We start from the raw sequence: 27,981 nt of genomic DNA, 5'->3' as shown, positions 1-27,981 counted from the left end.
ACTTTGACTCATGTCATGGTCTCATGGTTCGTGAGATCAAGCCCCGCATGATCTATACAGATCTCTCTCTCCCTCTCTCTCTGCCCCTCCTCTGCTCTCTCTCTCTCAAAATAAATGAATAAGCTTTAAAAAAAAAAAAGAAGAAGAATTTGTGTAAGACTGTGAACTCGGAAGGCAGAAGTGAAACAACAAACGTTACTCTCTGAAGGTCTTCATGACTAGATGCGGTGACAGAATTAAAGGTTCCAGGCAGTACTTGTTCTCTTACCTCCCACCTCCAGCTTTTCTTCCCAATTAGTGGCCCTTTGACTAACAGCAGCCTCGGGACCACCACCATTCATTTGGTGTGTGGCTCGCTGAAGAGAAGCCCAGCTTCCTTAGGTAATCCCACAAGCCTTGCGATCCCACTTTGGTGGCTGAATGTGCTTGGTGGTTGACTCCTTTCTGATCCTCCCACTTCCTACTGGACGCCCACTTCCCAGCAACTCCTATAATTGTCTTTTGGCCTAATTTCCATAATAAATTCCTCATCATAAAACACACATGGTTCTGCTTCTAACATCTCCCTGTTGATCTCTGAAAACCCACACTGTTTACCCTGGCCAGCAAGGCCTTCTGTGACCAAGGCTCTGACTCTCCAGCATCATCTTGCGAAGTTCTTGTTCTTCAAACTGAGTTTCACTCTAGAATACTCTAGCCTCTGTGTATCTTATATAGTTTCACACCTCTGTGCTTTTTGCTTATTCTGTTTTTCCCCTCAAAATACACTCCTTTTGCACTTTTGTGTAATTAATTTCTGTTGCTTCCTCAAGCTTAGGCCCAGGTATTATCTCCCCCAAGAGTATTTGGGTGTCACCATGGACCAGGTTAAGTGCCCCTCCCTTGGGCTTCCATTGGCCTCTCCATGATGTCCCATATACATTGTTTTGAACCCTGCTATTTCCCCTCCCTGGACTATATCTTTCTCGGAGACAGGAGCTATGTCACATTTGTTTTTAAATCCTTAGTGTCTGTACAGAGCCTAACACAAAATAGGCTTCCAAAGTGTTTTTTAAAGTGAGCAGAACTAGCTGTTCTAAATGAGTTTGGCTTGATAAATTACATCTCGGTATCTTCAGAAAATCAACACAATGCTAAAACACCATGTATAATAAGAACAAGCAAATGGAGGTAAATATGGTAGAAAATGGGTGGTTAAGGTAGTGGATTTTATGCCCCAATAAATAAAGAAACAGTAATCACTGGAAATCAGCAAAGGGTCCCCAAGAAAATATTTGTTGGTTCCCAGTCATTTATGAAAGATATTCTTTGAGGCAGGCACTGTATTAGACACTCAACATACAAAGGTAGCTAATTTTAGCCCTGAAGTGAGTTCAAGTTTCATGGGGCAGCCACACCTGAGCAGCATCTGCATAGGTATAGTAATAGCTGCCTTCAGGACCTATGGAAAACTTTACCCTAAAGCTGGTGATTAATAGATCAGTGTTTACCCAAAGATACACTTAAAGTAACAAGCACTGATCTTTTTCTCTTTTCTCTTCACCTACTTTTGTTAGTGATATATATCATGATATTGGAGAGAGAGTTATATCGGTGGCTGAATCAAAGTTGGGAGGGATGGTAAAGATGGTAAGTAGGATCTACAACTCTTTGTGGTTGCAATAATAAAAACAAAATTCAATCAGATGAATGTAACGTTCTGTACACGAGCCTTAAGTCCCAGTGTCCCTAGGTAGAGGTTACCGCAAGATGCAGTCCAAAAGGAAAGAACTTTCTAACAATCGGAGCCATTGTCCAGAAGTGGAACAGACTATCCTGGGAGATCACGTGCTGCCCTCACCGGAGCTCTGAAGCAGAGGCCGGAAACCCCCGTGGATGCGGTGAGATCTCAGCGTTGTGTTGTTTCACACACCCTGGCCTCAACCACATGAAGAATCTTATTTGTCTGTTGTTGGGTCAAGAGATGTTCCCTCCAGCTGTTGAGAATCTTGTCGCCTGGGTAAAATAACAGGGCATATTTTACAAGAGCTATTAATATGGGCTGTAAGTGTGCTGTGAGGCACCAGGCCAACAGCTGGATGGAAATGGCAGGTTCTGGGCCAGCTGAAACCCTGCTTTCAAGTGTTGCATGTTGCGCACACACACATAAACACACATACATGTGCGCACACGCATACACACAACCAGCTTGGGAATGTTAAACGGCTCCAGATTTATTTTTTAATATGAACTAAAATGTGGAGTGTGGCCTAGAGGTACACAGAACCCGGCGAGCCTGCTCCTTCACGCCACAGGCCGGAGGCATCTGGCCCAGGCCTAAAAGCTCCTGGAGCTCCACGAAGATGAAGGGTTCGGGAAGGCATGCCCTCCTCCTCAGCCAGGTGACTGGGCAGAGGAACCGCAGAGCAACCCGGGCCGTCACAGCATCTGGGTGATTACCTAGTCAGATTGCCACCGCACAACAGTGAGATCTCTCTTCTTCAGGCAGTCAACGTCCCTTGGTGAGTCATTAGAAAAAGTAAGATGCTACCTAGATTCTACATAAAATACAAACACTTGTATTTTATGTTCCATCCCTCAGCCATCATGTTCCTGTCTCACAAAAGTCAGATTTACTCCGGTCATGACCGAAAGGAAAGGGCGGCGGAATGGTAACACATTGCTCTGCAGCTTCCAGAATGTCGTCTTAGGGAAACGGGACTGGGGACTGCCGTTTGCAAGCTTTCGGTTTAAAATGATTAATAAGGGGAGGCGGGAGGCAGGAGGAAGAGGTGTCGTTTTTGTCTCTGCTATTGTTCTGCAGTCGTTTCTGTGATGTTCGAACGACACTTAATCAGTCGGGGCCCCTGTTTATCAGCTCGCCCAAGACAGGCCACGGGATTTATTTTGTCAATGAGCCTTGTTGTCTTTCAGCAGCCTCCATTCCAGAGAGGAGCGTTTACTACTTGGCTCTCTGAACAATGTCTGATAGAGCTAACTAATAGCTTGCGGCTTTTTATCCGTATCCACATTTTCTATCTCGCCCATAGCGCTGAAGGTGGAGTTGAGTGAAATGTTTGCACTTGCTGAAAGTCTGAACTCAGACAAGGTGTCAGGATTTTCTTACTGGGACCAGAGGCTGTCAGGCTGATTTGATAGGGTGCTATTGCCAAAATCAAAATACATCTGAACAGGTATTTTTAAGTCTTCATTGAGGACTTTTCTCATCCTTCGTCAATGGTCTTGATTTCATTAAACAAAAACAAAAACAAAAACAAAACTCTGCCTGGCTTCTACTCTGTCAAAAGCAGACTTATTGTTACCCTAAAACGGTACAGCACTTGCCAGTTGTGTTTTGGTTTTCAAGCTGTTCAGCATCTGAGCGCAGAAATGTATTGTTCTGTCCCAAATAACCTCTTTATATATTTTGAAGACTCAAAAGCAACATAATTAGCTTATATACTTTTACTCCTAACGTAATTGTGTATCAATTTTTGTCATTTTCAAAATACTGTCACAGTAAATCTGAAATGATATTATAAGGAGTTTGTTATTTGGGATCCCATGCTGTATTTCAGTAATTATGCAAATTAATGAAGTAAGACAATCTTATTTGGAAGCGATTCACATGATAAATGGAAAATAGAACACAAGAACATAGTTAAGCTCAATTCTCATTTTTACAAGCTGTGCCTTATCATATTACTGGACTGAAACACAGGCTTTCATTGTGAAATGCGGCATCTGTAACAAGTTAAGATCATTATTAAAATTAAGCATTAAAGAGTATATTCTTTGCTCTTTCTTTATGCAGCTTGAGAGCATAATGTGTTCTTCAAATTGCTACCATATTGTTTCAGAAACGCTTATCAATGTGAAGTGTCATTCAATTTCATGGGGTCCTCTGTTCCCATTCCCTCAATTGTAAACCAAACAAGAAAACAGATGCGTGATTGCAGCTCTTTTGAGTATTAGCTTTCAAAAAGATGTGCCTTTCCGCCAAATTCCAAATATTTTTGTTTTGTTTTAAATTACTCTCACTCCAGATAGCTGCTTCTGATGACTCGGAGAAGCAGCAGTCAAAGCAGTACCATGAGAATTTGTCTTCAGAACCATCAGACTTCCCTTGCCTTACGCCTCTCCCTTCTGCCTCCATCTTCGGGAGCTCCACGCTGTCTCCTGTGCTCTCCTACCTATTATAGCCGGTGCCGAGCAAAGAAGGTGACATCACTTATTCCCTAGCAGGGTTCCGGGCCCGTGATCCCAGGGGGTACTTGCACTTACTCTGTAGAGAGTTAGAAACCCTATGTTGGAAGGGATCCTTGCAGGCTGATACACCATTTTCTTCTTGTCACTTCAAAGACAGTTTGTTTACTCTTTTTCTGCCATTGTAAGTGAGTGTTGTTTTGTTTTGTTTTGTTTGTTTGGATGTTCTTGCTTTTGGTGAGCTAAAAAAGTCGGCCTCTCTGTACTTCATAATCACTAACCTTCATTTGCCTTCTAGGGTAACACGGAACAAATCCACCTACCTTCTCCACTTGACAGCTTTCCAAATATCTGAGGAGAGTAACCACATCTTTCCTTCGCCTCCTTTTAGCCAAGTTAATCATTCCCGGTTCTTTCATTTGTTCCTCATTTGACATGGTTTCCAGATTCTGCCAGACATTTTCCCTCCCCACCGCCCATCTGGACTGCCAACTCTGAACAAACTCTAGTTTCCCAATGCTATAGAATATGGTATCAGAGACGGAACACAATTCTCCAAGGTTCCAGAACTGACATAGAGATAGCACATGACCTAGAATTTGGTATCTATACTTCCTTTGATGGGGTTTGCTAGCTACCCCAGCTTTCTTTCGGTGAAAATTTTTTAGACATACTGTGCATCAAGCATGGCACTGGAGAGACAATAATGAACAAGACCCAGTCCTCACCCTTGAAGAATCTGTAACAGAGATCCACTCACCTATAAACATCATATGAGGTGAACACACAGCGATAGGCCTGTGGATAAGGTACAGGAGGGAGAGGTTAACGGTGATGGACTTTGCAGAGGAAGTAGTACTGAGCAGAGATTCGACTGCTGCCAAGCCAGGTCTTTCCTTCTGATTGTAGATTTTCAAGTATAGAAGTGCACTTTTTTTCTGGTAGCTGTCAAATGACAGACTGTTCACTTTTAAAGGGAGTTCAGAGCTCCAACTTCAGTGACTATGGAACTTCAACTCCACCTTCTCTAGGATGAGACCAGCACAGCCAGTGCACCTGGAATTCTGAAGAATTCTGCTAGTAGATATCATTTTGTTACTTAAAAGGCCTCTAGAACTTATACTTGACGTGATCTTTTCACCTGGTACCAGCATCCTGTTAGGGACCCTTGGTCTTCTCCAAAAGGTGATAGCAAAGGTTCAAATCTACAAAGTCAACCATGTTGTTAAGGAATACACACTTGCAGATGCCACTTTGGGAAAAAAATGTAAACATGAATTTATAGCAAAGGTCTGTCACCAAATTCTGGCTTGGTGACTTACCCCAGGATTTGGGTGGCTGTTAATAATTTTCTGCTCTCTTATCTAAAGCTGAAAGCAGGGGTGCCTGGGTGGCTCAGTCGGTTAAGCATCCGACTTTGGCTCAGGTCACGATCTCATGGTTTGTGGGTTCGAACCCCGCATTGGGCTCTGTGCTGACAGCTCAGAGTCTGGAGTCTACTTTGGATTCTGTGTCTCCCTCTCTCTCTGCCCTCTTCCACTTGCACTCTGTCCGTCTGTCTCTCTCAAAAATAAATAAACATTAAAAAAAATGTAAAGCTGGAAGCCGAGATAAAGTGTCGAAAACCAAACTTTGCATACTGAATAAAACAAAGCAGAAAGATGTGTTTAGTGCAAGGCTTCAACCTGCAAGCCAGGAAACTCAGAGCTATAGGAACGATGAGCTGGGTTGTTTCCAGATTAAGGGATTTTTGGGGGGCGGGGAGTAAATGCAGAAGTTATTTGGCTTTTCAGCTGATTGGTTTCCCAGCGGGCTTCTTTCTTATTTGGTTCAGGGCAGCTAAACAAGGGAACAAGGAAGTCCAGAGATGGCATGAATAGATTTGGCATTTAGGGTTTGACTAGTGTTCTCTGCTGATATCTGAGAAGAGTTATAAATTCCTGCAAGGTTAGGTTAGGTTTCCTTTACGCTCCTGTGTTGACCATCTCCATTGTTCCCCTGACATACATGACTCCATTTTAGTTTGGTTCTGTAAAAGATAACCCCAACCTACCTCTATTGTGCGCCCTGCCTGGAAGACAGGAATCAGTTCCGTACGCATCTTATCACATTACTCCTATTGATTTGCAGTTTCTTTGCTTTTCCCATTAAACTCCAGCCCTTTACAGGGGCCCATTTTGTTTCTAGCTTACTTCATTGCTGCTTCTTGCTGTGGCTGAGGGTGGGCACCAAGGGAGGGTTGATGAGTGATGTAGTGAAGCGGGAGGGAGGGTGGAAATGTGGGAAGCTGGACAGAGGACTTAAAATTTCCTTGAGGGTAAATACTGTGTATAAAAACATTTCTGGGGATTGAAGCCCAGTGTATTTGGCAGGAAGCAGAAAACATTTGCTTATTCTGCTTGACAAGGTCTAGCCTATGTGAGGCACCATGAGAAAAATACTGGTTGGCCACCTTTCCCACATACAGTTTACTTTGCCTTCTGTGTGTACTACTGCTGATAAAGTGTAGATGACCATAAGGATCAAACACAGGGGGATAAACAAAAACACTCAAGGAAATGCTTTATTTATGTTGCCATTTACCTCTGTAATCATGGGCATAGATCTTTCTTACATAGGGTTGAAATACAATTTCATCTTCTGTTGTTAATCTCTGAGAGATTGGAGTTTTATGGCTCTGGGCTTTAATTCTTTGGCATCAGAGGTGACCTTGACAATGCCAAGTTATAAAAAATGGCTTAAATTTGTGCAACACTTTAGAGTTTAATAAAAACACGGCACAGGATAATGTTTGCACATTATGCCACTTTGAGTTAAATAGAAAGTTGCTATTTCTGTCTTACAGGAGAGGAAACTGAGGCTCAGAGGGGCTCAGAGTTGCTTCAAGGTCATCGGTGGTAAGTTACGGAGTTGTTGGTATGTGCAAGTCTTTGCATTCTGGCTCCAGAACTTTCTCTGCTGAACAACACTGCCTCTACTTGTAGTAGTGGTGATAGTTTATAAGGTCTCAGTGCATGTCTTATTGTAAGTGATCCTCACAATGTCCCTCTAAGGGAGGTTAGGCAGACATTATAAGGCATATTGCTTCCTTTGCTCAATCAATTAACAGGCTAAACTAGAAAGAATCATGCTTAATTAAAAGTCAAAGACATCTTTTGATATCCATAGTATTTTATTTGGCTTTCAAAGCTCTAAGGCTCTTTCATACCAACATTCATGCAGCATACCTACTATTTAGGGAAGTTCTATGGCTAGTATCAGTTTTTATTTGAAGAAAGAGATACTACTAAGTAAGAATTGACACTCTGTGGTTTCCAGGTAGGTCTCCTGGATGAAAGCTGGCTGGCAAAATGTAAAGTCACATTGTTAATCTTTCTTTCTTTTCTTGCTCTTGCATGGCTACACTCTTCTATTTCTAATAACATTCAAACTCAGTCACCACCAGCAGCTTATGACTTGTCTACACTTTGAGATAGTCATTCATTACCAGAACAACGTTCTGGCTACCTGTGCATTTTTCCTGCTGTGACTGCCAGCTGCCCCCACCGGACAAAGTTCTCTGCAGATCGGCTCCATGGGCATGTCATCCGTGCAGCTGCACGGGACATCATCCTCAGAAAGATCCCATGCTTGAGTGCTCCACTGTCACCAACTTGAAATTTTTACTAATTTTGAACAAGGGGCCCTGCATTTTCATTTTGTCCATGGCCCCACAAATTATATAGCTGGCCTTGGCTATCCCACCAAACTCACTGCAACATACACAGACATTCACATTCTTGTTCCCTTCATTTAGTTCAGAGGTGTAGACGTCTATCTAAGATACCAGAACTAGTCTTTGGCTGAAAACATTTTCTAAAATACAAGGGCTTGTGGTTATATTTTCTTTCTTATAAGAAAACAGAGTTACACAGCTATCTTTTAAAAAGTTCTTACAGTAAAACTCGGGCTTCTGTTGCATAAGAAAGTGCTCTACTAAAGAGGTGTCCTGCTTGACATAGACAGAGAGAGACAGAGACAGAGAGAGAAAGAGTGCCAGATAGGGAGAGGAGTCATCTGCAGATAGTTACAAGTGAGTTTCAGACTCCTGTGCTTGGGGACTGAAAACCTCAAAAAACTGGAAAACACAGGAAATGTTGAACTTTTTCTTTGTGCTCTCTCCTTCACTCTGGTGCTGACTTCTCCATAATCCAACCCCATTGCTTTCTCTTTTCCTATTTTCTAGTTCTTGCTCAATTCCTTTTGCCCTCCTCTTTTTCTTCTCTCCTCCTTCCTCTCCATGATGCATATTCTTTTATTTGGGTTATTGACTATAAAGGTATGTCTTTTGTTCTTAATTCAAAAAACAACTGACCTGCCATATGATCTAGTAACTCCACCACTGGGTATTACCCCCAAATAAAAAAACACTAATTTGAAAAGATACACACACCCCTGTTTACTGCAGCACTATTTAAAATAGTCCAATTATGGAAGCAGCCTAAATGTCCACCAACAGATGAATGAATAAAGAAGATGTGGTACCTACATACAATAGAGTATTACTCAGTCATAAAAAGATTCAGATCTTGCCATTTGCAACAACATGGATGGATCTGGAGGGTATGACGCTAAGTGAAGTAAATCAGAGAAAGACAAATACCATATGATTTCACTCATACGTGGAATTTACGGAAAGAAACAAGTGAACAAAGGGAAAAAGAGACAAACCAAGACACCGACTTAACTATAGAATAGCTACCAGAGGGGAAGTGGATTGGGGGTTGGGTGAAATAGGTGAAGGGGATTGAGTGCATTTATCATGATGAGTACTGAATAATGTATGAAGTTGAATCACTATATTGTACACCTGAAACTAATATAACATTGTATGTTACCTGGAATAAACATTTTAAAAAGAAAGAAAAAAAAAGAAATTTTATACATTCCCATTTTTTTTTTTGAAGCACAAGCTGAGGAATAAAAAGCTAAACTAGAATTACATTGGAAGGAAATACTTAAGAAGTTGACTAATTGAAGAGCCCATGATTTTGTATAAAATAATTGTTTTCTTGTCAGTTGCTCCTGGTTAGTTATCAAGTTCTCCAACCCAAATTTATTTAATGACTATATAAGCATTTTTTACTACATCATACTGCCTTCTCATTAATGGAATTGGATTATAGAATTAATTTAAAAACCCTAAACGTAGCACATGGTTATCTAGGTTCTATAGCTAGTGAAATTTGCATCCTCCCGATCTGAGTAGGGCACAAAGAGAGGCATTAGAGTGAATAAAATGAAAACGCACGATCCCTCCCTGAAGAAATTTACGGAGTAGTTGGGGGAAAATGCACCAATAATTACAGTGCAACGTGAGAACCGGTAGTCGGGAAATGGAACCACAGTACAGGAACAGGGCCTTCAAGGATGTGAGTATCATTGAAGTCTCGAGTGAGATCGGAGAAGGCTCTTGAACAGCACAACTAGCAAACAAGGAGGGGCATGACTTTCAGCAATTTTCAAAGTTATGAAAAATAAAAAAAAATCACACACTTGAATTCTGATAGGAACTGGACTCTTCCTTTTGCTGGGAGTTTAGAAAGGTTTGATAAGCACTGTTAGTAAGATAATTTTGGGAAAGCGACGGAGGGTAGCACGGCTTTTTAGCTCGCTCCTCAGGTCTGTGACAAATATTAGTAATTAATATGATTTAGAGTAAGTTACCTAACCTTGTTTATGCCAATGGGTTTATGAAGAGTATTTATCTCATGGAGAATTGCTATGAGGATTAAGGGAATTTATATGCTTAGCAGAATAAAAGTAGAGTCAATATTAACATTATTATTATGTTGACAGTTTCAAAGGAGTGTTCACACTTACAGGAATTTTCTTCATAAGCAATCAAGTCAGATACAGATTTTTTTCCCTTCATCTTTTAAAGCTGAGTGTCTGGAAGGCAAATTTGAGGACATTTTCTTTCTTTCTTTTTTTTTTATTTTTTTTTCGACGTTTATTTATTTTTGGGACAGAGAGAGACAGAGCATGAACAGGGGAGGGGCAGAGAGAGAGGGAGACATAGAATCAGAAACAGGCTCCAGGCTCTGAGCCATCAGCCCAGAGCCTGACGCGGGGCTCAAACTCACGGACCGCGAGATCGTGACCTGGCTGAAGTCGGACGCTTAACCCACTGCGCCACCCAGGCGCCCCTGAGGACATTTTCTTAATCAGTGGCATTGATTCTCACTTTTTCAACATATCATTGCTCCTTTTTATTGAAACTTGATAGTAAATGCTAAAAAAAACCTGTTGACCATTGGCTGGGTTACTGACAGAGTCATGGAAAGAGGGCCAATAATTAAGGAGGAACTTGGCTTCACTGGCTGGTGAATGGGGCCACGAAAAGAGTATTTTCCATGGTTCACACATGAGTGAAACAGGTGGGCATCAGAGCCTAGGAACATTTTGTGCTTTCCAGCCACAAAACCTTGGGCAAGTCATTAAGCAGCTCTGAGCCTCTGAAAGAAAGAAAGAAAGAAAAAGGAAGGAAGGAAGGAAGGAAGGAAGGAAGGAAGGAAGGAAGGAAAGAAAGAAAAGAAAGGAAGGAAGGAAAGAAGGCTACTCTGTTTTCTTCACAATATTATGTTGAGCTTTAAATGGAAAGATGTGGGGCACCTGGGTGGCTCAGTGGGTTAAGCCACCGATTCTTGATTTCAGATCAGGTTATGGTCTCACAGTTGGTGAGATTGAGCCCTGTGTAGGGCTCTGGGCTGGCAGTGCAGAGCCTGCTTGGGATTCTCTCTTTCTCTGCCTCTTCCCCTTTCTCTCTCTCTCTTTCAAAATAAATACATAAACTTAAAAAAATAAATGGAAAGGAGTGTATAAAAGTAGCATATAATTTGGCCCTAAAATTTTAATTTTTTTTCATAAAAAACTAAACTCGTATGTGAACAGTAAAATTATGTTTACCTTTGTCTGTGTCAAGTGTTTCATTCTTCCTCCTGCTTATTTCCTAGTCATGGATAATCTAGGTGAGCGTTCTGTTACAGTGGCAGCACACTGGAATACCTCAGGGGTTTTAAGAGATGCAGATGTGTGGGCCCTACACTTAGGTACCTTGACTTACATTTTCTGAGTCCAGCTCAGTCACTAGCAATTACAGCAGAGGAGAAGGAACACAAGCTGTCTTTGTGAACCATTTATGAAAGAGGCAGGTTGGAGAATGGTTGAAGCTTTGAACTAAAGAGGAATTCACAACATGTTCTGCTTAATTTTCTAAAGCACCTTTTCAGAAGCATGACCTATGAATTAAAGCAGGTTGGTGGTGGACCTTCTCACCATGATGACTTCGCTTTGGCTTCTCTTGTTTGGCTCCTCACAGCTGTACTGAGAAGAGTTCTCATATTTTCTACATACTTAAGTTCCATATTCCATAGGTGAATTCAGGGAATGCTATATTACCTACTTGTTTTGCATGAAGTCTTTTCCAATGTCTTATTACCTGTTTTTTGTTTGTTTGTTTTGACTCAGAATCTCTTCATCTTCCTCTCCACAGACAAGAACTTTTGCCTTCTGGGATGTCTGTATGAAACTTTATTAATCCCCCTTGGGTGAAATTCTGTAGCACACTCCACATTTCCTGTTCTTTGCACTCTGCCCTCTTCTCCCTACCTGCTATTCAAAGGGTAGAGACCATGAAGTTTCCTCTGGACCCAGGGCAAATAGAGAGGTAATAAATGAGCGTTTTGTAAGCCCCAGTTCTGGTACTGGTGATTATCTTCCTTTATGAGAAATCGAGAGGCCATATCTGGGTAAGGAATGGGGTCTCCTCAGAAAGTGAGTAGTCAGCAATTTATTTCTGGATTTGGATGCCCAGGAAACCAGAGAAACTTGCTTTACCAACATGATTTGCTATCTAGCATAAAGGGCATTTTTTTACGGCCCCTGGTTCCCTGTTCTGAGAGACTGGCTATAACTTTCAGGACTATCTAGTTTGTGGCCAAACACAGGTCCATTTTGACTTATTAGGAGAAAAAGCAACTTGGGGACAAAACAAACTGCTTTTAGAAGGGAGAAGAGTTGCTTCTAGCCATAAAAGTAATCCACACTCATTGGAAAGGTTTTGGAAAATGAAAGAAGATATATAGAAATAAAATAGACTGAATATTCACCAGCAAGAGAGACAAGAGTTGTTAGCATTTCGCTGCATTTTATAACATATTTTCTCTACGCATGTAGAATATTTTACAAAATTAGAAAATTCTAAATATGAAGTTTTGTATCCTATTTTATACTTAATTTTATCTTATTAGCATTTTCCACATCAATAAGTATCAGCTAAAATTCGCACTTTTTTTCCTTAAGTAATCTCTGCACCCACTATGGGGCTTGAACTCATGACCCCGAGATCAAGAGTCGCATGCTCTACTGACTGAGCCAGCCAGGTGTCCCTCAAAATTGCACTTTTAATGACTGTATAATATTCCACTGTGCATGCTCTTATTTTTAATAATAAAAACCTTATATTTTTAAATATTTGGGGTCTTTTTATTTAGTATAAATGAAGACTAAAATATATCTCCATACACAAACTTTTAATGGGTTTCTCATTTTTTAAAATGGGTCCTGAAAAGAAGGACTATGGGCCCTTGGTGCATGTTCCCAGATTTCACTGGGGTGAGGTTGTTTCTGCCTCAGAACATGCAGAACATGCATTGCAATCTACCTTTGCTGAGCAAGGCACACTTTACTCGAAACCACATTTCTGGTTCATTTCCCTATAATGGATTACAAAAAACAGAAAGAACCCAACCTAAGACTCCATCAGTTCTAAGATGTACCATTATGTAATGCAGCAACAAGAAAGAAAGAATGCTACTGATTCAATTAGGATGCACCAATTGTAGGACGTATCTAAAATGCAAAAATGTTAAGGTTTGTAAAAATGTGCAACTCAGAAAGGAATATGCCTTTCATTTTATTCTCTTTGAGAGCATTTCTTTGGACCTTTTGCAAGTGGATCAAGATGGATCTGACATCAAATTCAGGGACAATGGCTGTCTTTGTCTGATGCACTGACACAGCCTCTCTGCCTTCTCTCTGTCACTTCCCCACCCCCAACCCCTCTCCAGGACTATCCCCACCATAGCCATCATTACAGTTCTTCTGATGACCCACCTGTTGTTCTATTCTCTTCATTATGCTTCAGAATCATCTGGCTGGAATTAAGAGAGCTATCTAGGGGTGGTGGGGGGAGTAAGAGTAGAGTTTGAATATTGAGTCATTTGAAATTTTAACCTACCCATCTCTTACAACATATTTGGATTACCGAGTTATTTTTGTATGACCACCCATGCTAGCCAGTTTTTGCTTTTATAGGTCAATTCCTACTGTTCTAAAAACTAACTCCCAAATTTCAAATCTATTCTTCCCTATTTACACCAGGAGAGAAATGCACACACACACACACATAAGTTATACCACCTTTCCTCCTCTCTCTGGAGTATGTGTATGTGATGTAGATACATATGTACATATCATATATACATATACACTTCTATATATACTTGTATATGTATACTTCATGCTTATAAGTATATATTTTATACTGTATGCCTTATACTTCTTGGAAGAAAGAGGACACTCATATATATGTCCATATTGAGAAACACATATCCATACTTTATTAATCTACATATTTCATAGAAAAATGTACACACTTATCCATAGTCAGCACCGTGGAAGAGACTTTAGCTATATCCTTTTATTTTGTTTTGTAAGTGGGTCAATATCTAATACCTTTCTTTTCCCCACCAGAGTTCTGGGCTAGTTGAGATAAATAAAAGGTAGATGAAGATAAAAATATCATTTTATTTCTAATTAAGCATTGAGCTGAAGAATGCAGTATAGACATGAGGCACAATAGGCTTACTACTAAACATAGCCCAGAATTCAAAGAACTCTGCCTTCAGTCACAGAAACACTGGACCACTACAACGTTCCGTCTCCCCCAAGAGGGGCAGAGACTTAATCCCAAAGGTTACTGCATGGTGCAGAGACGATGAGAAGATGTGCTTTCCAAGGGCGAGTCATTTCCTAAACACAGTGAGGGGGAAGGGGTGAGCCGGCCATGCCTGCTTTCTCATGCCTGCGTAACTCATCTATTACTCATGTCACTCCATGACTGTGAGGAGTGGTGCAGGAGACCAGAAGCATTAGAGAAGAAAACGCTCCTCTTGGAAGCCTGATGAGTGGGAAAGACAGATTTCTCCCCCAACACTGGATTTTATTTTAGAGGAGAAAACTGAGGCCAAGAAAATTTCATCCACTTTGTCAGAATCATGTAGCTAGTTAATGGCAGAGTGGGTCTTAACATTTTTCTTCTCCTGACTCCTACTTTCCTTTTCTTTTTCAGAGGAGAGGGAACCAATGGGCTAATTCATAATAAAAATAAAACCTAGTAATTCATTCACCTAATACTTATCGAACACCCACTGTGTGCCAGCCACTGTCTGGTCTCTGGAGATAGTGCTGAACAATTTAGAACAAGTACCTGCCTTCTTGAAATTTACCTCCTAACTGGGGAGACAGATAATAAACAACCAGCTTCAAGTAGGCCACATGGTACAAAGACAAGTGAGACAGAGTGAGAGTGACAGAGGCTACTCTTTCCAGAGAGCATCTTGGGAAGGCCTCCCCGAGGAAGTAAGATTTGAAGAGAGGAACCAGCTATAGAAATTCTGCAAAAAAAGCATTTAGGCTGAGGGGATGGCTGATGTCTTAAAGACCCACTGAGTCCCAATGTGTTGGGTTTTGAATGCGTGTTTGTGCTAATTTAAAGAGAGGAGGAAGGACAGAGAAAGTAACAATCAAATGAGTAGACACTTTGGACCCCACATGGAGGATGACTACTTTTCCCTATTCCTAAGGCTAATCTTGTCAGCAGATACCAGTGATTAGAATCCTGGGTGAGACATCGCTAGAAGACCTTGCAAACTCTCCATTTTAATTCTCAGTTGAGCAGTGTTGCTCTAGGTTACTCATCTGGAAGAATGCCTTGGAATGATCTTTATTGTCCTTTGGTTCTCCCATGCTAATAAGGCAGCATGCTCTCCAAGCAGGGAATGCCATACACATTCAGGGCTAGAGTCTCTCAAAATCCTGAAGCCGGCTGTATTGCTGGTTTACTGTCATCCCTTATTAGTGAAGGTGTCACAGACCTGACTCATGTCCCATTGGGCATTTGGTATGTTTCTAGTGAATGCTTATATTACATTGATTTTGAATCACCAGTGGTATTAAGCGGTAAACAACACAGCTTTAGAAGAAATCCTCTGAGCTTTTGGATATTAAGATATTCTTAACTTCTGCTCTGTTTTTGTTACAGCCGAGTCTCCGGTAAGTTCCAAAGGATTGTATAGCCTAGCTCATCATTAGGCTCGGGATCCATAAAACTTATGTTTCAAGCTAGTTACTACCGTCACTACAGTGTGACACGATAGGGACCCGCAGTGGTGTGAGATTTCTGGGAAACTGCACATTAAGAGCCAATCCATTCAGTTCACCTGGAAGAAAAGTCGTTGGGCAAGAAGTGGGAGGGTAGCAATGCCCAGGAACATTAACTTGCTCAGCATGGTGCTGAGCTAGTGTCTGTCAGGGGGGCTACATAATTAAGGTACATGGACTCCCCTAACTATGGGAGGGGAGGAGAGGTAATGGGGACTGGAACAGATCTGGAAAAAGCCTAGCTGTGTATGCATTAGTGTCTTTAAAAAGCACAGGTGAGGGAAATGCCTCTCAGAAGTAAGGGAAGAGAATTGAGGCGGCTAATCACATTCCTCTCTACGTTCCATCTCTCTGTGAAAAGCCAGGATAGAAAAGATGGGGAGATAAAAGTGCACTGTGAATTAACAACAAAGGAAGAGCCCTGGGTTCAGGCTGAGTGTGCCGTGCTCATCGTTGTATTCTCCCCTCCCCCAGCGCTCTCTAACACAGCGCCCCGCGACAATAGGAACTTGATTCTTATTTGTTGAAAGAGTTAGTAAATGAGTGAATAAATGAATGAGGTATGGATTAGGTACCTTGAATCAAAGTCCAGTATGCTTTTCAGGGCCTACCTGATAAATTAGTCTTTATGTAAAAATGAATTGTATAAAGGCAGGCTATGTAAGTGAACTCCAAAGTCACATTATATTTGACAGGATGACTTTGTACTAATCTCATGCCTTCAGAAAGTTTAGAGAGGACTGTGCTCATGAGGCAGAAGAATAAATATGAACCTGTTCCTAGATTTAATATGACACAGAAATATTTATACGAAGTCTTTCAATGTAAGGTTTGTTATACCACTCAATTTAATATGGGCAAAATTTTGCTATTTATACACACAATTCACTTCTGCTGAGTTTAGCAGGAACTTCAGAAGTGCCTCCAAGACCTATGTAGGTTACACAAGATCCCTGAGACAAAGAAGGCCTTATCCTCTCTGGCCAGCATATTACTTACTTGTACTCAATTATCTGGATAGATGTACATTTATTCACATCTATCCACCCAGCCTTCATATTCTTATCTATCCATATCCATCCATGTATCTCTCTACCATTTCTCAAATTCTCCATTCCTGAATCTATCCATACATACATCCATATATCCATCCATGGATCCATCCACCCATCCATCCATCCAATTCATACTTTATAAGCACATGCTATATGCCAGGTCATGTGTATTGGGAATAGACATAACAAAGACGTGGTCTTTTGTCCCAATAGCTCATTATCATTTTTGTTATGAGCTACGTCTTGGGTTGACACAGCATGTTGTTTAAACTTCTATTGTACTCTAATGTGGTACACTTGCCCATTTGCACAACTACAAAATTAGCTGATTAGGACCATGATTTGTTCCGATTTTCTAATCATGTCAATGAGAAATCTGTGCATCAGGGGAAGTATACAGTTTGCCTTAAGTTCTCCCAACTGTTGATGGCAGAATAGAAACTAAGATGTAGGTGTTCTTTATTATAATTCAGGGTTCCTTCTATCACCTCCTGTGCGTAGCTAAAGTGGGTGTTCACTTCCTGAACAGAATGTAGAGTCTATGGAGAATCAGAGGTCCTGGGTCTAACTATCATTCAGGAAGACCCTGCAAGCCTAGAGACCAAAGGGTCTTCAAGAAGCCAAAAAGAGATCGGTGCTACAGCATCTTTTAATTTTTCAAAGAATATTTATGATGTGTCATTAGAAGCCTTCAAGCTTACACAAAACACTGCATTTACACATGACACCCACTTCAGTAAGAGCCTAAGGGGGGACTCATTAGCAGACAATTAGTTATTCAACTTGTTAAACATTAATTCCTCTTATGCCTCTGGTCTGCCCAGCGAAATATAACAGGGGGAAATATAGCAAACTAGAGTTACTGGTCCTTGTCAGCTGGCCTCCTTTTATTCTATAGGTCTAAATATTGCTTTGGTATGTCCTTCCATACCCCAGGGGCTCATGGAGGAGGAGGGCCACTAAAGAGAGGGGCAATGTTTTCTTTAATTTTTTTTTTTTAAATTTATGAATGGATGCTCCTTTGCATGCAAGTACCATGGTAGTCTCAAGCTCCCACCATAGAGGACAGCCCCAGATGTCTCGGATGCTAAAGTTTTTAAGACTTTTGGCACGTGAGGTTGTTGGTGCCCACTGACATAATGACCATACTATGGGAGAAAAGATGATCCAGTAGTGAAGATTTGGCAAAGGAAGTATGGAGCAGAGAAAGGGAAATGAGAACACAGATTCTAGATCCCCAGCATCTAGGGATCTTTGGGCAGGAGAAGGGAAGAACATGTAGGGAAAAAGAGGCAGAAAGGCAGAGGACCAGAGATGCTGCATTCCACAATGGAAAGCTTGCAGAGTCATGTCTGCAGAGGCATGGCAGCTCTTCTGAAGCATGGTGCAGGGTGAGGCTGATAGGATCCAGGCAAGGGGTCAGGGCATAGGCTACATGCCACAGGTATGGGGCAAGGCTTCAGAATCAGCAGTCCACAATGTAGCTAAATAACCAGGGAAGGTTGGGTAGAGAAAGACCACCAACTTGAAGGGCCAGAACATTCCCAGACCTGCTCCTGGTTTCTGAGCATCCAGGTGGTCTGCAGGGCGAAGATGCACTGGTCTGAAATGACCTATGTACTAGGTGGTAAGGACAGTGAAAGCCAGGGATTCTCAGACTTATGAAAGAAGCCAACAGTTTGGAGACAGGACATTGACACCAAAAAAGAAGGAGAGCCAAGAAATGAAAGAACGGGGACAGCCTTGGTGATATTAGGAGGAGCCTTTACCCAAAGTCAACTGTGCCTCTAGACTCAGTTGTAAAAGAATCAATGCATTCTCTCCTTCTGCTTAAGTGACTTCAGTTGTCCTTTGTAGCATTTGCAACAGAAAGTGTCCTGAACTAGCGAGTTCTGGTTTCTTCAGGTTAGGACTCACCTTAAGCTAAATTTTAAGAAATCATTGTTGTCATTCTCTGAGCAGTTTCTGGACCAGAAGTCCAGGACATACTCACAACTCCTCTTGGTAGAGAAGACTCATTTTATAAATAGGAACACCCAGTCTCAGAAAGGTGGTCTCTTGCCCAAGGCTACAAATCTGGCAAAATTGTAAAGCTGATTCCAACCGACTCTGAAGTTCTGGTGTTTTCCCCTCGGCCATATTGCCCCCAGCCCCACCCTCCAGGTGAGGTTAATCCCCAAGATTTCTGATGACTCTTTAAGGCTTCCATTCCACTTTCCTGCCTGCAGCACTGTTAGCTTTATTTCTCCCCTTTACTCATCAACACATACGGTTCTCAGAATAGGCCCCCAGGATCCTTGCTCATGGCTGGGGATGGCTAACTAATTATCTGTGCATAGCATGCCAATGAGCAAAGACACCCATTATATATATATATATATATATATATATATATATATATGTGTGTGTGTGTGTGTGTGTGTGTGTGTATCTATATATCTATATCTATCTATCTATCTATCTATCTATATATGCTATTAAAAATACATAGAAGCTCTCTCTAGGGGCACTTGGGTGGTGGCTCAGTGGGTCAAATGTTCGACTTTGGCTCAGGCCATCATCTCCTTGTTCGTGAGTTAGAGCCCGCACCAGGCTCTGTGCTGATGGCTCAGAGCCTGGAGCCTACTTCGGATTCTGTGTCTCCCTCTCTCTCTGCCCCTCCCTCACTTATGCTTTGTCTCTCTCTCTCTAAGATAAACGAGCATTAATTTTTTTTTTTTTTTAAAAAGCAGCTCTCTCTATATATAGAAGTTGCTGCTCGGTTGATGTTGGTGATATAACTCAGGAGGGGCACATATTTTCTCTTGGAAGCATTTACTGAACCCCAAGGCATGATGCTGATGCAGGCTAGGGGCAATAGGGTCTGGAGAGGAGCCCCCTGTCTTCGCCTCTCTCTCTCCCAGCCTCATCTCAGGTAGCTGAGCCGTGCCCTGCATGCCTGTCTGCCAGCCTGCCAGGTGGGTCTTCCCTGTTAGTGCCAGCCTGCTGCTTTATGTGGCACCGTGTGACTGATTTGATGACCTGTGACCTGACTGTCCATCTGGCCACTCAAGAGTTCGCCCGGCTGTTTACCTTTTTTTGCTGTGACTGAATTTCCATTGCCTCTCTCAGCATCTGACTTGCAAACCATTCTGCTCTGTCTGTTAAATGGATGAAAAGAGAGAGTGACCTCCTGCTGCCAGTTCCGCCCTGTGCCCTCCCCGTCTTCGATCAGAATGCACCTGTGCTTCGGAGGCTTCCGCTTTCTCCTGAACTTGCCATTGCCTCCACAGCCGCCATCCCAGCTTGCCATGTGTGCGGTGCTCTGTGAAAGGAGAGACGTTTCATTTTGTACTTGGCAGGCGCTGAACTCAACTGGACAGTGAGACCCAGGAAATATGACACCATCTGCTTCCTGCCATGTTCTGGCTCCGGCACTTGATGTCAGGGCATCAGCTGTTACCTGAGTGCACTGGGTCCTGTGAAGTGAGCCATTCAGGAAACACCTTTGCTAACACTTTCCTCAACAGCACAATTTATACTGGCCAGCCTGCACTGCTGAGCATTTTTTCCTTCTTGACTCCCAAAGTAAAAATGTCTTCCTACTTTCTAAGTTTTCCAAACAGAGTATATATGCATAATTATATAGGCACATAATAGAAATGTTTGCTTATTTGGCCATCCTTTTGTGTATGTGGACTTTTTTTCTGCTAGAGAGGTAGCTTTCTCAGATCAGTCCCTGGCTGCCTTGAAATGTATCAAGTGCTCTGTGCTTTGGTCTCCTCCCCATTCCAGGAGGTAGTGACGTCCTTAACTAGTGGTTAACTGAGGATTAGGTAGTCCAAAAGGAGGATTAAGCGAACAACTGTGTCATGGAAAACAGGAGAGACTGGTTGGGCCTCCTCCATGCTGGGAGTACCTAATCCAGCTGGCAGCACTCAGGGCTATAGGAAGGAATAGGGACTGTTTCCCTCTTGCCATGGTCCCTGCAAATCTCAAATTTCCCTGAACCCCTGACCTGCTGCTCTTTAGTTCTGGAAGCTGCCAGGCAGGTGGCATGGGTGATGCATTCAAGGCTGAGTTCTTTCCTGACTCAGTGGTTGTAATCCCATTGTGGACAGACAAATCAAGCCACCTGTGCGGAATATTAAAAATGAAACAAAACGCAAAAAACAACACTGCCGATCTGTTAATGAATTTTCAGACTCAAAGTATGCCATCTGGAACAGACACGCTGGCTTCTGGAATCTGTGTTGCTTCTTTCCTCTTTCTTATGATTTTGACATGGCTTTGGTTAGCCATTTCTATTTTGATGTTTAAAGAGTGATATTACACAAAATCTGAATCTTAATTGAAAATGTATGCTTTTCTCATTTAAGTTGCTGACTCTTTGAAGAATTATAGCATTGCAAAGTTTTCCTGGTGGGGTTCCTGAGAAAATTCTTTTTGGTCACCAGATTGTTTCCTGAATTAGCTGAAGCCTCTAGGTCCTAGGTCATAAGAAAAAATGAAACAATTTGTCACAGTGTCGAGTATGACGTTAGAGAAAATGCTGTGTATGAATTGTAAGCAATGCATTGTTTTTTGTGAAAGACTGAGAGAATGGGTGGGCTGCTCATGAACATACGCTGCAGCACCTGACAGCCAGACCATTACCATGACTTTTTAAAAAAAGTTTATTTATTTTGAGCGAGAGCACACGAGATTGGGGGAGGGGCAGAGAGAGGGAGAGAATCTCAAGCAGGCTCTGCACTGTCAGTGAAGAGCCCAACGTGGAGCTCGAACTCATGAACCGTGCAATCATGACCTGAGCCAAAATCAAGAGTTGGATATCCAGCCAAGTGAGCCACCCAGGCGCCCCATTGCCGTGATTTTATAAAAATTTTTTTTTAATGTTTATTTATTTTTGAGACAGAGAGAGACAGAGCATGAATGGGGGAGGGCAGAGAGAGAGGGAGACACAGAATCCGAAGCAGGCTCCAGGCTCTGAGCCATCAGCCCAGAGCCCGACGTGGAGCTCGAACTCACGGACCGCGAGTTCGTGACCTGAGCTGAAGTCAGACGCTTAACCGAATGAGCCACCCAGGCACACCCCCCCCCCCCCCGCCGCCATTACCGTGATTTTAATAAGAGTCATGGCTATACTCAGCCAGCTCCACCACCCACTGGACTTTCCTCTGGGAAGCCTGATGAAATGCACGTGAGCACCATACATTTATGTGTGAACACACGCACACACACACACACACACACAGTGTATCCATGCCATTGTTTTTACACCTGCTAGAACCTATGGACAGAACTGCTGTCTCCTCCCTGTGACCGATGAAGACAACTCAGAGCCCGTTCTGATCCATCTGCCTCTGCCAGGCTAAATTCTCCCTTTTGTGGGATGTTGAAAACCATAACCTATACTCTGGTCCTAGAGATGGCAGAGGTGGCATTAAAAATTTGCTCATGTTTTCGACTCAGAGGGTTAGATAATTATGTGGCTTGAATCGTCGCATAGACTATGGTTTGCTTAATTACTAATTTCTGGTGAACCATGTTATATTGTTTAAGATCCTATTATTTAATATGTCCTGGCCTTTGGACATTTGTAGAAATATCTGTGTGAACAGCACGGTAGTTCTTCACTGAAAAGAAGGCAATACAGGCGTGGTCCTATGCAGCAGTGGCCACTTTGTTGGCACTAAATGATAACTACTTTGGGCATCTTAGAGGATGCCATGTTCTCTTCAAAGAGCCCACCACACACAGAGAGTAAAGGATTAGGAGTCCCATAATGGAGATCCATTAAATGTTGTAGTGTTAGAAATAATTAAGCAGCATTTTATGATAGCACCAGCAGGCTAGTCAAGTGAATAATTCTTTTCAGGGTTTGCTCTTTCTCTCCATAGGTAAAGGATTTAGATGGATTTATGACATTGGCTGAAACGAATCAGTGGATAAACGATTATAGGATTTGAATGTGGTTAAGCCAAGATTAATGCTGCCGATTCTTGAGAACATAGGAGATGACTGTCACCCAAGTAAGTGAACTTGCAGTTCAAGATGTACTGTTTCTGGCCAACAGTTCAAATTCTCTGGGCACATTGACGTGCACACACTCTCTCAACCCAAACCCAGCATTCCCGTGTCACACTGTGAAGGATGGTAAGCAAACAATAATGATAGAGGGCTTGAGATGTGGTGAATAAAGTACTCAATGTGACTAAACTGCTGCTTACTAGCATTCTCAGGTCACCAGGGTACCATTTAGGCCGGGGCCTTAACGAGGTCATTTACCTTTACCTACACCAGAACCATTACCTTAATTGCTACTCAGCCTTCATGAAAGTGTTTATGGGTAAACAGTTTTCACCAAGGGAGTTATTAACTACCCCCTGGATTACCATAGGATCAGGAATCATAAAAATAGTAGCAATTGTAGTCATAATAACCTATGTTGTGTAAGTATCTGTTATAAATGTCTTAAATTTTCACCACCACCATCACCACCCAGAGCAGCTTTAGGGTGAAACACAGCATAAGAAACAGAGCACTGGTTATTAAAAAAACATGGATGGATAAGAGGGTCCTCCTTATTCATCAAGTCTGGAAAGCATAAAAGAACAAAAGGGCTGCCATACCTTAACCTACCTATTATCTCTATCTTTTTATACTTGTGCTGAGGAACTAGTAGTAGACATGTGGATTGTTCTCACCTTAAAGAGGGGGGGAAATGTGCTAAGTAAATATATTTTACATGTGTGCCCAAGGTCAAGGGAGAGCCTTTGCAAATAGTGTCAGTTCCATCGTCATTGGCTCATTCTATGGCTACATGGCACCCAAATAAGTTGAAAGCAGATATTTCAATCCATGCCCCAGAAGTTTAAGTAAATTAAATAGGTGGGGGCTGTGGAGACCTAGCTATCTCTTTTTGTGAACTGCTTTTCCAGTCCCTTGCCATGCATCTACTTAACAGTAGATTTCCTGTAGACTGAAAAATACCTAGACTGAATTCTTGGTTGAGTCAACCTGGAAATATTTCCCACATCAGTCCTAACGTGTCTAAGCTGATGTTCCACCCATATGGACTCATAAAATCCTTTCTGCTTCTGGACCATTGTGATACGCTTCTTCTCTCTCCTTAGTTGTCTGCATTACCTACAAAATAAAACTCAGCCTGAAAGAATTTCATTCCATACACTCTGCTTTGGACCCTTACCCTTTTCTCTAGCTGTCACTTACAACTTCCGTACACATGTAGCACTCTGGATCATTTATGCCTCACTCTGTATGCCTGCCCTACCAGAAGAAAGCAAGATAATGTAGTTAAAGAATTTCTCAAATTGATCAATAAAGAGATCGTCTTTAAATGAAACAAATGATCGTACATTTCCATACTGACTTCTTAAGTACAAATAAAAAACTTGGTATGAGCTGCTTCTTCTTCTTCTTCTTCTTCTTCTTCTTCTTCTTTTAAATACGGAATGCTTCATGAATTTGTGTGTCATCCTTGTGCAGGGGCCATGCTAATCTTCTCTGTATCGTTCCAGTTTTAGTGTATGTGCTACCAAAGCTAGCACTGGAATGAGCTTCTGCAAGGACCCTATAGACTGAGTATGATTCTCTTTCTTGGTCAGTAGCGAACTAGATGGTTCTTCTTCCAAAGGGAGCCTTTGAAATATTTGAGGAAAACAATCATAGATCCTTCAAGTCTTTTCCTCATCAGGGTAATATTTCATGTTTCTTCAGCTGCTACTTACAGGAAATAGTTTCAAATTCCCTTCCATTCAGCTTACTTCTCAGATGAAATCCAGTTGTGTAATGCCTTTCTTAAAGAATAAACAGTATGGCACACAGACACGTCATTCCCTTGATCCGGATTCCACACTTCTAGAGTTGTCTTCTCAAATTGTTAAAAGACGTTTTTGCAGCCACATCCTATACGATTAACCCACGTTGGTCTTGCTGTCACCTAAAAAGCCTATATCTTTTAAAAACACATGCATGACTATCTTGAAGCCATCCCTCCTTCATTCTGTATTTATGCAGCTGGTCTATTGAGCATAAATGAAGGCCTTCACATTTATCCCTGTTGAAATCCATCTTGTTAGTAAGCCCAACATTCTAGCTTCTCAAAGTCTTTGATGATCCTGGTTCAGTATTTCGATCCCCTAACGAGTTCTCTCAGATGAAAATTGATCTACATACCATTTTTGTACTTGGAAAAGTGTTGCTGTCACAGCCTTACACTCGAATCAAAGGAGACCTGTCTCAGCCTAGGTTATGAACTAAAAACTCAACATCTACAAGAGTGAAGAGGAAGGTAATAGAGAGTGGTAAGACCAGAGTGTGTTAAGGTGTCTTAGTTCACACCTGAATCACAATAACAATATGTGGACCAACAATACCAAGTGAGCCTTGGCAACTGGTGGGTAAAAGTAGCTGTGTTTCCATGGGGTCACATTCCAGTGGCATTTAAAGTATGTCGAAACTAAGGCCAAATAGCTCCTGCTGTTTTTGACAACTCAAGCTGCAACAATGTGCAGTATATTTTTCATCTTAAGATAGTGCTCATAATACAAACTAATTAAAACAGGGCACAACAAAATCATGGACTGATTCTCCTACCACGCAAGGTTATATACCTCCTGCCCTCATGAAATTCTGCCTAACAACAAGGAGATCACAAGGAAGAACCCCCTGGAGACAACAGCCAAAACTTTCTACATTGCTAGTGGTAAATGTGGCCCAGAGAAGGGGCAGAGCAATTTGATTATGTATCACTGATTAGGTGAGTGTCCAGACACATGAACAAAGGGGTGATTTCTCAGTAAAGCAATAACTGATCCACACTGTTGTTGTTGTTGTTGTTGTTGTTGTTGTTTAATCAGACAGACAGACAGACACACACACACACACACATACACGCACACACACTGAATGAATGAATGAATGAATGAGGAAAGGGCCTATCCAAAGTAAGCTGGGATAAACTCACTGCGGTTTTCCCAGGTAATAAAGATGGCTATCTTTGTCCAGAACAGATGCTATGAGATCATGTCTCCAAGAGATGAACTGAGAATGAATTCACTTAAATTATGATGCTTACAGAGAGGATTTTAGCTGAACATTTGTTCATATGATTTATGGCACCCTCCATCCGGTGGAGTCAATGTGAAAAAATGAAACTTAATTACAGCATGCAGACAGTTTGCTTAAAAGAGAGCTAAAAGTTTGTGGGGATTTTTTTTTTTTTTTATGAGACAGGAAGCTTATCCTAAAAGAAAAAAAGAAGAAAGCTTTATAAAACATTTGCAACTCATCAGAAGTGTGGGTCTGGTCCTTAGTGTTGGGGGAGGGGAGGGTTTGGGCTGTGACTCCCCCTAGCCTCTAAGCAAATTACATCCAACCCCAGGTCCTTACCCAACTCCTACTCCAACATTAGCCTCTCCAGGATTCTCTTTTACTTTAGCCTCGGCTTTCCCTTTAGGGAAGAGAGTAGTATTATTGTCCTTTCTCCTTGGCAACTCAAGTCTGGAATTTTAAATTTATAGCGAAAGAACGGTTCCGGGTTTATATGGCTCAGAGGGCGTTATTATCAAATCCAATTAAAAACATTCCTTCTGCTAATAAAAAAGCCAGCACCTTCCCTTTAAACTAGGACCCACCCTTAAGTTAATTAATGGCTGTTAGCACCTTATTTGCTTTCAAGGGTCTCTCGGGTACCCAGCTTCTGAGGCAAAGCAGAGTCTAGTTGGTAGGTCAGTGGCTTAGTTTGATTCACATGCCTGACCCCCAACTTGTTCTACGTCTGAAGTTGAGTCTCTTAAACTCTTTATGTCTTGAGATCTCCTCCTGAGATCCCATCCAGAGAGGCCAGGTTAATGGTACTTATTTGGCAGAGTTTTTTAAGATCTACAGATGAACCTGTCTGATGAATAATACTAATGCTTAGGATACTCATCGAATGATAATTGGCCCTCTTTGGACCATTTAGGATTCAAATGCCGACACCCAATCATTCCGTGAACAGCAGCCAGCCTCTAAGGGTTAGATTTAGCTTTTTCACTTAAATTTGCAAACTGGTACTGCTTTCATCAAGAAAGAAAATACGACAACGAAAAGATACTAGCTAACATTTGGATAGCATTTTGTATTTTCAGCATGCTTTCAGATAATACATTATGTAACTCACAAGCAAACAGCATTTTATCTTTTTCAGGCATGTGAAGACAGCAGGATTCCTGAATTCTCAAAAACTAATCATGAGCACCTCTGAGACCGACTGTTGGGTCTATTTTCAATAGATTTTGCAGTTAAAAAAGTGATCGATGATTCCATTTCCTCTCCAAGAGTCAAGTGAGTTTATCAGCTTCTGATTCCTGCTTTCACCTAAAATAAGGTGCTGGTCTGGGCGTTCAAGCTCAGTTTCGGGGGGAACCCACCCAATTCATCCTCTTTTCCTTATTACTCACCTACCAGTTCTTTCTCACCGCCGTTGCTGCTCCGGTAGCTTTAATGGAGGGCAGCAGCACCGAAGAGCTGCTCTACAAATGCAGGTTTCTTCCCTGCACGGAGGAAAGAGGACCCTCTATCACTGAAGCCTCACCTACAGACAATTCATCTAACAGATTCTACTTCCTGCATGCCATTTGCCAGTATTTATCCTGTGTGTGGGCTCCCATGGAGGATCCTCATAAAGGATGGTCTTGATATAACCTAGAGTCATGTTTTTCCATCTAAATAATGAAGAGGCTTCAGTTCCCTTTCTCTTTTGTTTCCTACAGCTTAGACAAGATGTCCATAACCAGAATTGTTAATATGAAGGTTGTCCTTTTTTTTTTTTTTTTTTTTTGCCTAGAAAGGGGCCATATTTGTACTTTCTTTCCTTAAAAAAATTGATTTTGACAAGCATCCTTCCTTCTTTCCTTCCTTCCTCCCTCCCTCCCCCTTCACTTCCTCCCTCTTTCTTCTTTCTTAAATATCAATAGCCAGCTTTTTCTATGTCAAAGTGTCTTCCTTTAGAGATTAAAATATACAATAATAAAGTGCCTTTTATGTATAATCACTTGACAGGTAAACTGCTTTGTCTGACAATGTTTTAAATTAACAGTAACCTAAAAAGCATACAGGACTCTCCATAGGGAAGTTTCTTTCTTCTTCTCCTTCATTTTTTAGTCTTCCAACTGCAAGCCATTCATTTTTACATTTCCATGTTAAAGATAGGACACTAAAAGTGCATTACCTTAATAATCAATAACTCAGTGGGAGGTCCTAATGGGGAGAA

The 27,981-nt window shown here is 41.7% G+C and overlaps 1 long non-coding RNA gene and 1 other non-coding gene across 5 annotated transcripts; one reads left to right on the top strand and one right to left on the bottom strand.

Moving 5' to 3' along the window:
* Nucleotides 1-51: 51 nt before the first annotated feature.
* On the top strand, nucleotides 52-27,412 carry LOC121027371 (uncharacterized). Of its 4 annotated transcripts, none has more exons than XR_005788692.1 (6): nucleotides 52-1,629; nucleotides 1,733-3,173; nucleotides 4,026-4,200; nucleotides 7,031-7,082; nucleotides 22,604-22,735; nucleotides 26,917-27,412. It is a non-coding gene; the product is annotated as an uncharacterized LOC121027371 (long non-coding RNA). The 4 variants fall into 4 exon arrangements; XR_005788690.1 differs by having other exon boundaries at nucleotides 52-2,651; nucleotides 3,030-3,173; XR_005788689.1 differs by having other exon boundaries at nucleotides 52-3,173.
* LOC121027968 (U6 spliceosomal RNA) lies at nucleotides 24,168-24,274 on the bottom strand. Its single transcript, XR_005789028.1, has one exon. It is a non-coding gene; the product is annotated as a U6 spliceosomal RNA (small nuclear RNA).
* Nucleotides 27,413-27,981: the final 569 nt, after the last annotated feature.

This window comes from Herpailurus yagouaroundi, unplaced genomic scaffold, assembly GCF_014898765.1.
Source record: "Herpailurus yagouaroundi ecotype Mexico unplaced genomic scaffold, PumYag 77, whole genome shotgun sequence".
NCBI lineage: Eukaryota > Metazoa > Chordata > Mammalia > Carnivora > Felidae > Herpailurus > Herpailurus yagouaroundi.
This window is presented reverse-complemented; position numbering and strand designations above follow the sequence as displayed.